Below are 16,769 nucleotides of genomic sequence, written 5' to 3'. Positions count from 1 at the left end.
CAGCTGTTCTTTCTCCTATTCCTAATTTCTTACAAGAAAATGCAAGTTATATTTGATCGATTTGTATTATTACTATTTATATACATTTCACTACATTATTGTAGTTAATGAATGTATTTAATCTTTGGAAAATAAGCCTTTTCATTGATCTCAATAATGATGTCCAGGTACTTCAGGAAAGCACATTTTCAAAAAATGTGTCCAGTCAATGATTTCCCCAACTAAGAACCTGCGTGGGCACTAAGACTGTCCTCCTGCGCGGCTCATGTCTTTATTGTGTCACTTCCTCCTATTGAAGTCCAATCTACACCAGTACAGGTTCAGAAGAACTGTTCCCGAATCCAGATTGAACTGATCAATAGTTAATTTCTTACCTACACATTGTATTTAGGGATCTATTTCTAGGGATTTAAAAACTCTTCATTGTGGAACTCATAGCTTCCAAATGAGCACATCGTTAATTTCCTGGAGTATCTGGTTATCTATTTATCAATATGTAAGAAACCTTCACCGAATGTTTGTGGTTGCCTCGGATTCCTATTTCTAAATTTGGCTCTAATTCCATTTCTAACATGTTACTTTTAACTTCTGTATTCGTAAGACCTATTTAAATAACTTAATTTTGTATTATTATTTCTGTTTGCAATAGCATTCTGTGTACAGTTAAATGCTGACTTTCTTGTAGGTCTGTTATTACAACATATTTAACTGGCGTTTTTTAGCTATCATTCTGTAACTATTTGTGACTTATGACTCTCTTAGTCATATTCTGGACTATACAGTACATGAAAAAGTCAAAATATGGACATTTACCTTGCGCAAACTGAAAACGTACAAACATACAAAGAGACACATATTAATTTATATCCATAGTAAATTCAGATACCATGGTTTTGGTTGGCATGTTATATTGACCTGCAGTGTCTCAAACTACCCTTATTTATTACTTATCTAGTAATTTTCCTTCAGTATCTTGAGGACTGTCATTTATACTGAAAAACATATATATATATATTTTTAATTTGTCTTCGGGGCATTCAGATTGAATTATGCCTGTTGTCTTTTCTTTCTTTTCTCTAACAAATGTTTTAAGATAGCTAGCTTTGGTTAGCTCATTTCTTAATGCTTTGTATTCCTATTTTGCAAAACCGTTTTTAGGTGCTCAAGTCTATCTGAATCAAAAGTCCCATCTTCTGGAAACCTTAATTTTCTGTCACCTATTGTCCAGTCAAACGCACCGCTTCACTCCATAGTTATCATACATGTACCTTACATGTGTACCTTTAAGTGGCGGGTCGCCCGTCTTACTAGAGCTGTTCCCACACAGTAACACGTTTTCCCATTTTCTATGTATCGTTTTGTACACAACAACCAAGGCGTGCAAGCCCGCAAAATAACAATAAACGACAGGGGAGAAAACATAGCAAAAAACAAGAAAACACAAATAATACTAAATCCTATATAGGAATAACAACAAACATGCTTTTCAATGTTTGCATTTATAGAACTTGTATATAACTTAATGACTTTTCTTCATTTACCATAAACACTATAAACTTCTATAAACTATAAACACGTTATTTTATATTATCACCGGCGTATCAGATATTGAACAATTAATTAGCGCTCCTTTTTTTTTTTTTTTCTAATAGTAGGTCAAACCTACGCTGCAGTTTACAAACACACTTAAGCCTGCGGGAACCCAGACAGGAAAACACAGTCCTGTTCCTTCACAAACAAGAAGACACAGTCAAGTCTATGGTAACCCTAAGAAACCATGCTCCTCGGTTATTGGTGTCAATGGATCTCATTATCCTGAAACTTTCATGATCGAAACATGGAATACTGTTTGTCAGTTTCCATAAAACTATGCATTAAGAGTAATGCAACAGTCACTTATCATTTTGAGCAGCTGTATCAATTGATAGTTAGATCTTTGTAATGAAATGAATAGACAGTGATCTCAGATGTAATGTGTGAATTGCATTTTGAAATGGTAATACTTTGATGTTAAGTTGTGTCATTTTAGTTCAATGAACAAATGATCTGAGGTTGATGTGTATTGTATCCAAGCAATTGTAAAAAAGTGTTAGAGTTTTGAAAAATGTGCATTTTGATCATCGGGTGTGAGTTTAGTGTCTAGAGTTTTGAAAAATGACATCAAGGTTCTGAAATGAGTGCCAAAGTGATTGTAAAAAAGTGTAATATCAGGGGACAGTGGCTATTAGTGATCTGGCCTTCCGTGGCCTCTGTATTAATGTAACAGGTCACATTGTATGTGTACACTGATACTTGATAGTATAATATAGTACAAGTAAAAAACATACATAGGTATCATAGAAGTATTTTGCAGAAATGATTATGGATAGTTATCAAAATGGAGAGGAAATGCTAAATCCAGTCTCCCCAGGCTGAGCTTCTATTGCTACACCGGCTAAGTGGCTGCTGGCCCCACTATATGGATAGAGCCACACCAAGTACAAGAGTCTCCCCATTGCTATTTATATCTCCCTATCCAGTCTTCTATAGGTGTCAGGGTGGGGTGCCTATTCCCCTGCATGCTTTGAAACCTATAGCACCTGGGACGCACACTTGGGATCCGGTTCCTCTGCCCCTCACATACACATGAGGAATCCCAGGTGCTCAATACGTCATACTGTCTCTTTCATCTCATGTGTAAACTATGGACAAATACATGACTAAACGTGTTTAGTTGCTTTTCCCAGAATGCTTTGCGCCACGATATGCAAATAACGGGGACTATGATTGGCTCCCTGACATTACCCACACTGCGACTGATGCTACCCATTTCACTACCCAACAAAGACCCATAATATGCGTGTGTGTGTCTGTCTGTCTGTCTGTCAAAGTATGTGTGTCTGTGTCTGTTTGTGTGTGTTTGTGTGTCTGTCTCTGTGTGAAAATGTGCCTGTCTCTGTGTGAAAGTGAGTGTGTCTGTGTCTGTGTCTGTCTGTCTGTGAAAGTGAGTGTGTGAAAGTGTGTGTGAGTGTCTGTCTGTCTGTCTGTCTTTGAAAGTGTGTGTGAGTGTCTGTCTGTCATGTAACTTGCACATCTGTTAGGGCACCATATGCAGAGATGTACACATATTGTTCCTTTTCCATATACACTCACCTAAAGGATTATTAGGAACACCATACTAATACTGTGTTTGACCCCCTTTCGCCTTCAGAACTGCCTTAATTCTACGTGGCATTGATTCAACAAGGTGCTGAAAGCATTCTTTAGAAATGTTGGCCCATATTGATAGGATAGCATCTTGCAGTTGATGGAGATTTGTGGGATGCACATCCAGGGCACGAAGCTCCCGTTCCACCTGTAGCGTAAGGTACACTTATAAATTTCAATTAAAGAAGTGAATTTATAGTATCACCTTATCACGAATCCTGGAATCTTGTAGAACTCAATTTCTGTAATAATTGGACGCAGACACCAATTCCAAAGATATAAATTGTCAAATTTATTCAAAACAAAGACTAAATGTAGCACTACACTAATTATACAAAAGGGAAAAACTAATTAAAATTCAACTCTAGATCAACAAATCAAAGACAAATCACTTCCGTGACCAAATCAAAGACCATGGGATCGCATATGATAACACAAATCGTTAAACAAAAGAGGTTATAAACACATTGACTACAATACCAGTTAGTAAGATGAAGGTGAGTCTCTTGTTAGTATTATTAGTCAGACATTAAATAACTACGCAGGTTAGTATTTATGTCAGGTAACTTCTCGTTATATATATATATCAGTCTCATTAACGTTTAGGTGGAGAGAAAGATCCTATCATTACTTGTTACCACAATTTCCCTTAACTGATTATTATTCAATGATTAAGGATAGGCAGGGCCACCTATAATCTGGTGTCTATTAACTTGTGTCAATTTCAGACTAAACAGTTAAACAGGAATGAGAAGATATTTCTCGGCGTTGACAGATTTTATTTCTAAAATTATCAACAAAACAGTTTAATGCAACACACATTTATATTTAAGAAAACTAAATGATATTACACATTCTAGAGTTATGAATCACAGATTAACATTTCTAATTGATTTCTCAAATGTCATGAATCATGAACTCCAAACTGTTAAACTTATCTGAACTTCGTCGCAGAGAGGCCTCTCTGCCTTCGGGCTCAGATAACAGCACACGGCACGAGGTCCGTGTGGTTTGGAACAAAGGCAGTCCGGTTCGGCTTTGTCCAAGAACTTCCACTCAGTCGATGCACCTGGAAGTTGGGGTTTCGCGAAAGTAGAGTCGTTTCCAAACAGATTTTCCACTGGTTTGAAGGCTCCAAGGTTGTGCACAAAATCTTCTTTGTAAGCAGGTTTCCACCGTAGTTACTTGAAGACAAAGTCTTTGAGGAAAGCAGGGCCCTGTTTGTTCCAAGGGTCAAGTTTCTTAAAACTCAAATAGCTATTTAAATGACTGACACTTTCGTATTCAGTCGACTTAGTCATTTGTCCAGCTGTAAAACTCCACTGATCAGGTGGGCACAGGCGGGCAGCGCAGTCTGTAAAGTTCTTTATTTAATAAAGTCCTTTAAAAGAATTCTTTGTACGGCTCAATCTCCTTCTCCCAGTTTAACTCTTCTGTTGCCGGCAAAGACTTGGTTGGTTTCTGGTTCCGGTTCGGGCAACAGAGCTACAGGTTGAGCTGTGGCAGCGAGTTACTGGTTCAGGTGAGAGAGAGAGAGAAAGAAAGGCCGTGTTTGTCCTTTATAGTCTGTCAGATCAATAGGTGATTGGTTCCTGAGTTCTTGAGATTGGATTTCGGTTTCAGCCCCCAGTGTCCTATTGGAGGGGGGCTTGATTTATGACTGATGTCAATCCATGCCATCTTTTGGAAATGCCGGTTGGCCTGGGTTCGTAGCTCTATGTCGGGATTTCGGCTCTCATCCACTTCAAAGAGTTTTTATCACCTACAGGCCCCTTTCTCCAGACATCTCATAGCAGAATAACAAACTATTTGGCCTCTTCTCGGTGCCATCCTCCCCAAAACTGTCACTTTGATGCAAACCAGTTCCAAGCTGATGAGCTAAGGAAATCTGATAACTTTGGGGGGGAGAGGTCTTCTTTAGATCCGTGCTTCAGCTCAGAGCCCAAATACTCTTATCCAAATACACCCAACATAACGCTACATACCCCCTTTCTTGAATGGGACTGAGGTCGACTAGGACGTTATCCCCTTCAAGACAAAATAAGACGTTAAGCATTTATCTCAAAGTTATGTAACAGAATTCAACAGTGGACTTCACCATTCATGACCCCGAGAAATCAAAGAAAACAAACTAATAGTTCATTATTTAAGCAGAATGTATTCCAATCAAATTGACAATCCTATACTAGCACATATACAGGTTACATATTATAACACTAGTACATTAAAACAAAAAAACAATTGGTATTACTCAGTATTGAGTATGGTTACTGACGGTAACCAATAGGTGGAAGTTGATTAACAGAGGGAGGTGACTGGGAATTCAGGTGTTATTCAGGCACCTGACCTTCACTATGTCTATAATAGTTGGTAGGGACCTGGGTTCGAATGGTTGGCTTACATGGTAAGCCGGTGCCCCCTTTAGGGACATGCACAAAAAATTGTCTCATTGGGAAGTTGTACCTTGGTGGCTGTATCATATCTGTCATTCAATTCCACCGGCTTTGGTGATTCAACTTGAGCCCACAACCTGTTCAATAGATCCTGACCAATGATCAACTTCAACTCAACTCAACTCAACTCAAATTTGGAAATATAAACTGGATGAACCAACTTAATCTTCCCAAAGGTGAACTCTAACAATGCCTTTTGAGTGAGCTGTGCCTTAGTCTCTGTGTAACTTGTAATGTTCACACTACAAGCTTCCACTTTCAGTCGTTGGTCTGAGGTTTCCATAATTTGTTTCAGGTTGCCCATTGTGGTGGCAGACATTAAACAAATTTCAGCCCCAGTGTCCAACAAGGCTCCTCACTCCCACACATTCTCAATGGTCACTTCTATGTAAACTTGCTTGGCTCTGCCTCTCTGTGTCAGATCACCCAGTAACATCACCAAAGGTTCAGCTTGCCTGCAGGCAACTTCCCCCACTGGGAGGTCCCAGTGGGCTGATGTGTCAGAGAAACCCCCCTGCTGTTCCTCACATCCAATCAAAAACACAGAGGCGGGGACAGGGGGTGGTTCCAGAGCTAGTCATTCCTTAGGTGGCGAGTCCGGCCCTTTACCCTGGCTACTAACTTCCAGTTTGGGAAGAGGGGGCAAAGGGAGCAGAGCTAAGCGTAGCAGTAGCTCAGAAACTGCAACATTGCTCAGAGACTGAGTTAACCCACCTAGGCTAGGAGCAGATTTCTTTTTTTTATTGTAAGCCTGGGTGTCTTGGATTCCATCCTTGGGAGGTTCTTTCCTTCTTTGAATCTCTGTCCCCTCTAACTCCAGTGGAGAAATAGGGCTCTCAGAGCGCCTTGCCAGTACTTGGGTGCTTGAATCTTTACGATCAGAAGTGCTATTGTACTTGCTTTCACAAGCTTTCTGTGCCATTTTTTCGAATTTCAGCTATGTTCATATACATTGCGTCTGCATGTAATATGATCATTTCCTTAATCGCTGGGAACAAATTAGCAACAAACAACCCTTTAAAGCTCACCTCTTCCTCGGCCCCGGGTCGATCTTGACCCGCAAAATAGGTTTTCCTAAGCTTTTCATAGTAATCACGGGGGGACTCATGCTTACCCTGTTTGATCTGCTGTGCGGCAGTCACTGCTGCCACTGGATCAATGAACCTGGAATAGTCCCTAACTAATGCTCTGCACAAGCGTTGAAACCTATCGCAGACCATGGACCCTTGCCTCTCCATCCAAGAATGGACTTGGCGAGAGGTAGTTTTGCGGATTAGGAGAACCTTTTCCTTCTCCGTAGCCTCAGGATAGAAACTCAAAGCATACTTAATGTCCTTAATATACGCTTCCACATTTCCTTCCTTGTCTGCTGGGTTAAAGGTTTCACAATCTTTAGCCAGTTCTCTCAACTGGCGCATGTTAACCTTTCGGTCTGGACTCTCGGGAGAGGAAGTTCGTCTGTGCGACGAGCTTCTTACCCTGGGTGGAGAAAGACTACAGGGAGGGGTACGATCAGGACGAGGCAACCCGGGGCCTAAATGTGGAGACGGTGTGCGACTCCGTGCATTGGCCGGTTCCGGCTGTTCCTTTATGCTGTCAGGTGTCAGCTTTGCAGCCCACCAAGAGGCAGCTTTCAGGGCCCCTATTTGTTGCTTGAGACGCTCATTTTCAACTTCAGTTGATTTGAGTTCTCCCCTAAGCACCTGATTTACTCTCCTCATTTCTTCACTGTCCCTTTTTAAATGTATGACCTCGCCTTCGAGTATCTCCATTTTTACAGTGCCCAAATCTTTCTCCCTGACTGTTTTGCAAAGACGCATTTCCAAAACATCCCGGTCCTTCAAAACTATCCTTTCATTTTCAACCGCTTTACATCTGTCATTTTGCAGACCTTTTACTTGGATCAGAGTTGTTTCCAATTCAACTTGACATTGTCTTAAATCATTTCCTAATTGCTCTCTCTGTTCAATTAAGTCCTCTTTTTCAGCATTCAACACAATGACTTGTTTTCCACAAGTATCTAGCTTTCCTTCAAATTCTAAAACCATTCCATGCCGTTTGGCTCTTTCTTCTTTCGCTTTAGCATACTTTTCTCCTAGCTTTTTCAGTTTTTCAAACTTGCTTATGATCCAGTTCACTACCCTTGAGCTCGCAAGTGCTAAGCTAGCCATAACTTTCATCACCTCTATCGACTCTTTTTCGAGTTGCGTCGTAGTGTCGTTTGCCAACTGAGTTCGACGCGACTCTACTTCAAAGTCCAAACTGCCTAGGCGTCCAAGGAATTCAGGAATCTCTGTTCCTGGTACCTTAACAATCAATGCTTCACATGGGGACATTTGGGTAATCATTGTTTTGGCTATTCAGTAACAACCCAACAGAACAGTACTCGATTAATCACCTAATGACTCTAATGCCAACGCTTAGGATATCAACAATTTATCACAAGTAACTAAAACAGACTTAATCTTTTGTGACTTTGGATTTATGACTGATGTCAATCCATGCCATCTTTTGGAAATGCCGGTTGGCCTGGGTTCGTAGCTCTATGTCGGGATTTCGGCTCTCATCCACTTCAAAGAGTTTTTATCACCCACAGGCCCCTTTCTCCAGACATCTCATAGCAGAATAACAAACTATTTGGCCTCTTCTCGGTGCCATCCTCCCCAAAACTGTCACTTTGATGCAAACCAGTTCCAAGCTGATGAGCTAAGGAAATCTGATAACTTTGGGGGGGAGAGGTCTTCTTTAGATCCGTGCTTCAGCTCAGAGCCCAAATACTCTTATCCAAATACACCCAACATAACGTTACACACCACATCCCAAAGATGCTCTATTGGGTTGAGATCTGGTGACTGTGGGGGCCAGTTTAGTACAGTGAACTCATTGTCATGTTCAAGAAACCAATTTGAAATGATTCGACCTTTGTGACATGGTGCATTATCCTGCTGGAAGTAGCCATCAGAGGATGGGTACATGGTGGTCATAAAGGGATGGACATGGTCAGAAACAACGGGCCGTGGCATTTAAACGATGCCCAATTGGCACTAAGGGGCCTAAAGTGTGCCAAGAAAACATCCCCCACACCATTACACCACCACCACCAGCCTGCACAGTGGTAACAAGGCATGATGGATCCATGTTCTCATTCTGTTTACGCCAAATTCTGACTCTGAAATCGAGACTCATCAGACCAGGCAACATTTTTCCAGTCTTCAACTGTCCAATTTTGGTGAGCTTGTGCAAATTGCAGCCTCTTTTTCCTATTTGTAGTGGAGATGAGTGGTACCCAGTGGGGTCTTCTGCTGTTGTAGCCCATCCGCCTCAAGGTTGTACGTGTTGTGGCATCACAAATGCCTTGCTGCATACCTCGGTTGTAGCGAGTGGTTATTTCAGTCAAAGTTGCTCTTCTATCAGCTTGAATCGAGTCGGCCCATTCTCCTCTGAGCTCTAGCATCAACAAGGCATTTTCGCCCACAGGACTGCCGCATACTGGATGTTTTTCCCTTTTCACACCATTCTTTGTAAACCCTAGAAATGGTTGTGCGTGAAAATCCCAGTAATTGAGCAGATTGTGAAATACTCAGACCGGCCCGTCTGGCACCAACAACCATGCCACGCTCAAAATTGCTTAAATCACCTTTCATTCCCATTCAGACATTCAGTTTGGAGTTCAGGAGATTGTCTTGACCAGGACCACACCCCTAAATGCATTGAAGCAACTGCCATGTGATTGGTTGGTTAGATAATTGCATTAATGAGAAATTGAACAGGTGTTCCTAATAATCCTTTAGGTGAGTGTATATGTATGTATGTATGTATGCATGTCCAATTGCTTTGACAATTCAAATGCACTGAATTGAGAGAGAGAGAGAGAGTTGTAGTCCAGACCACTGCAAAATTCCTGCTGAAGTGATCTGGATCACCACACAATGGCCCAAGGACCACTGCAAACTTGGATTTCAATGTATTTATGTAATCTGTGTTGCAATAGCACCTACCATGTTCCTTTGTGGTGATCTGGTTAATTCTGATCTGGGAAAACCACAATCCTGCAGGTTTAATAAGTCTCTCTACACATCAGTCCCTGAGTACCTTCAACCAATGGTCATTTTGACCAATTAAGCCCAAGATTTGAGTCAATTAAGTTGTCAAGGACTACCCAGTGAAGACGTGAACTCACGACTAGGTCACACTGTGAGCTCACCAGAGCAGACATTACACTGAGCTCACTGTGAGCTCACTTAGCGCTTTTCCAGCGACATGGTGACGGTGCTGGAGCCGGAGCCGCTGCCCTTAGCCGGTGGCTAACCCTAACTATGTTACAAATGTTCCCTAAACACTTATTTTGCAAGATCAATAAAAATCCTTTAGGAAATTTAAACTTTTACTGACACACATAGTTAATAGCAATGTATTATAACTTTACCAAAAATAATAATCTGTATATCTTTAATTGTTTAGACGTCATTAAGATATAATGCATCTTTCACATAGGGAACATTTGTAACATGTTAGGAAAAACAAACAAATGATTTGAAAATATTCATAATTACAGCATACAATTTGTCAGGCTTCATAAGAATGGTATTTATAACATACTCTGTAAAAATCAAGCAAATAGCATTTGTGGTTCACGAGAAAATATATATATATAATCAAAGCTATCAGACTATAGCAGCCGGTGTATGAAGACACATACGATTATACAGCATTATTTGGCAGCTTCGCAAGACCTAATTTTAAACGTTGTTGGTAAGTTAGATAATTAGTGGGGACCCGCTATTTGCAGTTCTTCCCCTCCATAATTGCTAAAATAAAGTTTTACTGACATTTTATTGACCCTACCACTGCATAGTGCACATCTGTAACATGAACGCTACTGAATGGCACATACATTGAAAACTACGGAGAACTGAGACAAATCCACTTTACACTTCATAAATAATCTTAAAACGTTTCCAACCAAGGCAACACCCACTTGAAATACGTTCATTCTCATTTTTGGTAAACAAAAAGAGAGATTGTTACATATGTTCCCTATGATGCATCTACAGAGAGAGAGAGAGAGAGACAGACAGACACTAACTCTCTCTCTCTCTCTCTCTCTCTCTCTCTCTCTCTCTCTCTCTCTCAGCTGGGAGTGTGTGGGAGGGGTCTGCAGTGAGCGGGAGTGCTGCTGAGAGCTCTGTCCTTTGGCTGCGTTTTTTTGTTGCTTTACTTTTTTCAGTTTGTTTATTTTGTCTTCTGTTTTCAGTGCTTTTCTTATTGTGGGGGAACAGGGGAGGGGAGGGGGGAGTACCGGTAGTTCTTCCTGGGTCGGGGGGTCGGACCCCCTGAATGCGTCTTTTGAAAAACTGACCCGACGCCATGGAGTCAAGATCGCTCCGGTGCAGTTCTGCCCCCTAGAGCAGTGTGTGTTAGCGGTTGGGGAGGTAGCAGGGTGTGAAAATATCAAGTCTGCTGCCATTGTTATCTTCTTAAAAACCACTGATCTGCTCAATCAGCTAGTGGCTAATGGCACAGTGTTAGACGACACTTTCACCCCGGTGTTGCCGCTCGCTGCTCCTGCCCGGAAGGTAACGCTGTCTAACGTCCCTCCGTTCATCCGCACCGGCTCGGGCAGCTGATGTCCGGCATTAAGAGGGTCCCGCTGGGCTGCAAAGCCCCGCAACTGAAACACGTCGTGTCCTTCCGAAGGCAGCTGTATATGATCCTCAATAACATCAATGAGGATCTTAATGTCTCCGAAGTTGGATCTCTCTTGCTGCCACCACCACGAAGATTGCTCTTTAGTAATGTTGGAAAGTCAAAGACAGCAACCGTCAGGGTTCTTGCATATGACGTATTCGTGCTGCACCTCTCTGCAAGGATCCAGGACAGTTTGTCAATGTAAACTCCAGTGCCTGGGAATATTTCCACCTAAAAGACAATGGTAAATAAAAAACAAGTTTATCCCCAAACTATTCTTATATTGTGTTAAGTGGAATACATTATCAGTAAGGCTGTGATTTTGTTACAGAAATGTGTTATTAAAGACCACAGTATGTCTCAATTCTAAGTTTATTAATTTACAGACATAATAAAGTCAGTGAATCTGTGACACCCATAATTCAATTACATTTTTATTATCAACTATAACTATGAATATAACTGATAATGTAGCATCATTAGATTGTTTACAACCAATATTTGTTTTCAATATATATATTTTTACCTTGTCTTTGTAATATTGTAGACCAAGAGTGTTATACCTGTTTTGGTGATTCTTTGTCAGATTCAGAACAATTTGCTGTGGGGCTGTCAGAACCACTTGATGGTGACACACTTTTGTCTTCATTGCTGATAAATGTGGCTTTTGTTACAATTTTTTTCAGATTGTCCAAAAGGTCTGGAATCTCTGGAGAAAAAAACCTTAGTATTAAATGATAATCATTTCTAGTAATATATTTAATACAAAGTGAAAACAAAACCATCAATGCCTGCAATTATACTTGAGAGACTTGCTCTATGTTATTGGCAAACTGACCTTTTTGTGGGTCATTAACATTAGCTACGAAAAAAATAAAAGAGATAAAATACAAGAATTACCAGGTCTAATGTAATGCATATAGTCATTAATGTAGGATTATGAAGTTATGTTGAAAAACTTTATTTAATAATCAGTATTATTAAACTATTAGACAGTGCACATTAAGAGTCTGTATTGTGGTTCTAGATTACTTCAGTATGATCAACTATAATACATTACTCTGGAATCTAAATTACTGAAGAATAACATTTATCAAGGTAAGGAATTATTTGCTATAAATAAAAAAACTCACCATCAACCATACGGTTTCGAAGACATTGGTTTTCATTTTTAAGTCTTGTGTTTTCCTTTTCGAGCTGCTTAACGTTTTGCTGTAGCACAACTTCACTGGACTCTTTAAATGTCTGTAGAATATGACGGGATCTAATTCTTGAAGCTCCATCGGTTTTCTTTCTTATTTTGTGCTGTATTCAGAGAGAAAAAGAGTTTAAAATGAATATATATATATATATATATATATGAAAATGATTTAAAAAAAAACAATCCTGCAATACATTTATTTAATGTTTGCAGTAATTATCTCACCGGTAACTGTGGTTCATCAAGGTCACTATCATCTGAAATTTGAAGTTTTTTGTTTGGTTTAGGTACTCTCTTCATTTTAGGACAGGGCATTTTTGTTAGGTCATTAAGTTTTCTTCTTAGTTCGCCTTCTTTTCCTAAAATAAAAATAAAATAAATAAAACCCTGCATTATGTCCACAGATATTTGGGGATTATATTTATTTGTCATAAAAATACTGTGCTTTGACCATACAAATTAAGATGAACAGCCAACACTGAATCAAAACTGAAGTTAAATTATATCTGGTTTAATTTATTTTGTGATTTGGGGGATTTTATTGTAAAGCACAACACACAATAAATCGTTCTTACAAATGCCAGTCAAGTATGACGAGTTTTAGCGCCCTCACCACCATCTACCATGTTATAAGAGTATGTTAGAAGTACAACACATTAATAACTTAAACATTCATTTCAAATATACTGTGATTGTATATATCAAATAGCATGTAAAGACTTTAATGTTTTTTTTTTTTTAAATAAACATTGTTACCAGTCATAATGATCTGCGCTTCATGGACAGGCCATCCACCTTTTGGAGGTTTGTTCGTGTCTCTCCACTCTGCTCTGAAGTTTCGAGTCGTCTCTTCGTCATCATCAGCAATGCTGAATAAATCAAAATTGCGAAAGCAAGCAGTGGGAATCACGCTGTAAGAGTCTTTGTCGACCCCGCTTACCCACTTCACCAACGCGTGCATCACCGCCATACTACCTTCACCTTCTCGTCCGTTTTTTCTGCGCCTTTTTCCCCCAACAAGTCACGGCACAAAAAACAGTCCCGCTCTGCATTCTGGTACTTGGCGTTCTTAATAACACCAACAGGGTGTAATCGCATAGACCCCTCGAGTATAAAGTACTACATATCCCATCAGTTACAGTTTTTTTTCATCTTCTGAAACTGCAATTTAGCACTTTCAACTGTTTCTTAGTGATTCCTAGAATTACTAACCGGTATTGTAGTCAATGTGTTTATAACCTTTTTTGTTTAACGATTTGTGTGTTATCCTATGTGATCCCATGGTCTTTGATTTGGTCACGGAAGTGATTTGTCTTTGATTTGTTGATCTAGAGTTGAATTTTAATTAGTTTTTCCCTTTTGTATAATTAGTATAGTGCTACATTTAGTCTTTGTTTTTAAATAAATTTGACAATTTATATCTTTGGAATTGGTGTCTGCGTCCAATGATTACAGAAATTGAGTTCTACAAGACTCCAGGATTCGTGATAAGGTGATACTATGAATTCACTTCTTTAATTGAAATTTAAATGTGTACCTTACGCTACATATATATATATATATATATATATATGTATGTATGTATGTATGTCCAATTGCTTTGACAATACAAATGAATAGAATTGAGAGGGAGAGAGAGAGACAGACAGACAGACTGACAAACAGAAAAACAGACAGACATAGACACACACACACACACACACACACACAGAACCAGCCAGCCAGCCAGCTCAGCGATGACATCACGAGCCTCTCTCAGCTGACTGCTATGACATCACAGAGCACGTACATTCCGTTGCTTGCCGTCTGTCAACCACTCAGTCACTGCCAGCCAGACTGGCTGGCTGGCTGGATGTGGGGGCTGCTTGCTGCTGCTGTGTACCTTAGCAAGCTTATTTGCTTGACCGGCCTTCCTACTCCTCTGCCCACATGCCCACCTATGCCCGATCTGCTGTTCACCTGGATCACAGCTCCGCCCCAACAAGGCAGATCCTCCCAAAAATGGTACAAACTCACCCACGATCCCCTCCACGGAAAGCTTTAGCAAAAGGCAAAAGCGTTATACGTAATGAAGAGGAACCCAAGTCCAAGACGCATCCGACCAGCCATACATATTTGTGTGTATTAAAGATCACATTTTCTTACATTTAGTTTTTCTGTACTTTATTACATCTTATTGTGATTTATAAATGTATTGTTTCTTTTCCATATGTATGTATGTATGTATGTGTGTGTGTGTGTGCCTGTCTCTGTGTGAAAGTGAGTGTGTGTGTGTGTGTGTATGTCTGTCTGTGAAAGTGTGTGTGTGTGAGTGTCTGTCTGTCTGTCTGTCATGTAACTCGCACATCTGTGAGGGCACCATTTTTGCAGAAGAGATGTACACATTTTGGAGCAACATATGCTGCCATCCAGACATCATCTTTTCCAGTGACGTCCCTGCATTTTCAAAAAGATCACATTTTATTACATTTTGTTTATCTGTACTTTATTACATCTTATTGTGATTTATACTTGTAATGTTTCTTTTCCATATATATGTATGTACAGTGGGGGAAAAAAGTATTTGATCCCCTGCTGATTTTGTACGTTTGCCCACTGACAAAGAAATGATCAGTCTATAATTTTAATGGTAGGTGTATTTTAACAGTGAGAGACAGAATAACAGCCACAAAATCCAGAAAAATGCATTTCAAAAACGTTATAAATTGATTTGCATGTTAATGAGGGAAATAAGTATTTGACCCATTTTCAATGCCCTGGCTTAGGGAAGGAGGTTCTCACCCATGATTTGACGGTACATGGCCCCGTCCATCGTCCCTTTGATGCGGTGCAGTTGTCCTGTCCCCTTAGCAGAAAAACAGCCCCAAAGCATAATGTTTCCACCTCCTTGTTTGATGGTGGGAATGGTGTTCTTGGGGTCATTCCTCCTCCTCCAAACACGGCGAGTTGAGTTGATGGCAAAGAGCTTGATTTTGGTCTCATCTGAGACCACTTTCACCCAGTTCTCCTCTGAATCATTCAGATGTTCATTGGCAAACTTCAGACGGGCCTGTACATGTGCTTTCTTGAGCAGGGGGACCTTGCGGGCGCTGCAGGATTTCAGTCCTTCATGGCGTAGTGTGTTACCAATTGTTTTCTTGGTGACTATGGTCCCAGCTACCTTGAGATCATTAACAAGATCCTCCCATGTAGTTCTGGGCTGATTCCTCACCGTTCTCATGATCATTGAAACTCCACGAGGTGAGATCTTGCATGGAGCCCCAGACTGAGGGAGACTGACAGTTATTTTGTGTTTCTTCCATTTGCGAATAATCGCACCAACTGTTGTCACCTTCTCACCAAGCTGCTTGGTGATGGTCTTGTAGCCCATTCCAGCCTTGTGTAGGTCTACAATCTTGTCCCTGACATCCTTGGACAGCTCTTTGGTCTTGGCCATGGTGGAGAGTTTGGAATCTGATTGATTGATTGATTGCTTCTGTGGACAGGTGTCTTTTATACAGGTAACGAGCTGAGATTAGGAGCACTCCCTTTAAGAGAGAGCACCTAATCTCAGCTCGTTACCTGTATGAAAGACACCTGGGAGCCAGAAATCTTGCTGATTGATAGGGGATCAAATACTTATTTCCCTCATTAACATGCAAATCAATTTATAACTTTTTTGAAATGCGTTTTTCTGGATTTTTTGGCTGTTATTCTGTCTCTCACTGTTAAAATACACCTACCATTAAAATTATAGACTGATCATTTCTTTGTGAGTGGGCAAACGCACAAAATCAGCAGGGGATCAAATACTTTTTTCCCTCACTGTATGTATGTATGTATGTATGTATGTAAGTGTGTGTGTGTCTGTCTCTGTGTGAAAGTGTGTGTGTGTGTGTGTGTGTCTGTGAAAGTGTGTGTGTGTGTGTGTGTGTGTGTGCGTGTGTCTGTCTGTGAAAGTGTGTGTGTGTGTGTGGGTGTGACAGTGTGTATGAGTGTCTGTCTGTCATGTAACTCGCACATCTGTGAGGGCACCATTTTTGCAGAAAGAGATGTACACATTTTGGAGCAACATATGCTGCCATCCAGACATCATCTTTTCCAGGGACGTCCCTGCATTTTTCAGCAGGATAACGCCAAACCACATTCTGCCCAGATTACAAGCGCATGGTTGCGAAGGCAGAGAGTGCGGGTGCTAGCATGGCCTGCCTGCAGTCCTGACCTGTCTCCGAATTGAGAATGTGTGGCGCACTATGAAGTGC

General features: G+C 40.5%; 1 non-coding gene across 1 annotated transcript; it reads right to left on the bottom strand.

The window, feature by feature from the left end:
• Positions 1 to 14,501: 14,501 nt before the first annotated feature.
• Positions 14,502 to 14,616, bottom strand: LOC136734562 (U5 spliceosomal RNA). Its single transcript, XR_010810538.1, has one exon. It is a non-coding gene; the product is annotated as a U5 spliceosomal RNA (small nuclear RNA).
• Positions 14,617 to 16,769: the final 2,153 nt, after the last annotated feature.

The sequence above is a fragment of the Amia ocellicauda genome, unplaced genomic scaffold (genome assembly GCF_036373705.1).
Source record: "Amia ocellicauda isolate fAmiCal2 unplaced genomic scaffold, fAmiCal2.hap1 HAP1_SCAFFOLD_40, whole genome shotgun sequence".
In the NCBI taxonomy this organism is placed as follows: Eukaryota; Metazoa; Chordata; class Actinopteri; order Amiiformes; family Amiidae; genus Amia; species Amia ocellicauda.
The sequence above is the reverse complement of the archived record's forward strand: the minus strand, read 5'-3'. Positions and strand labels throughout refer to the sequence as shown.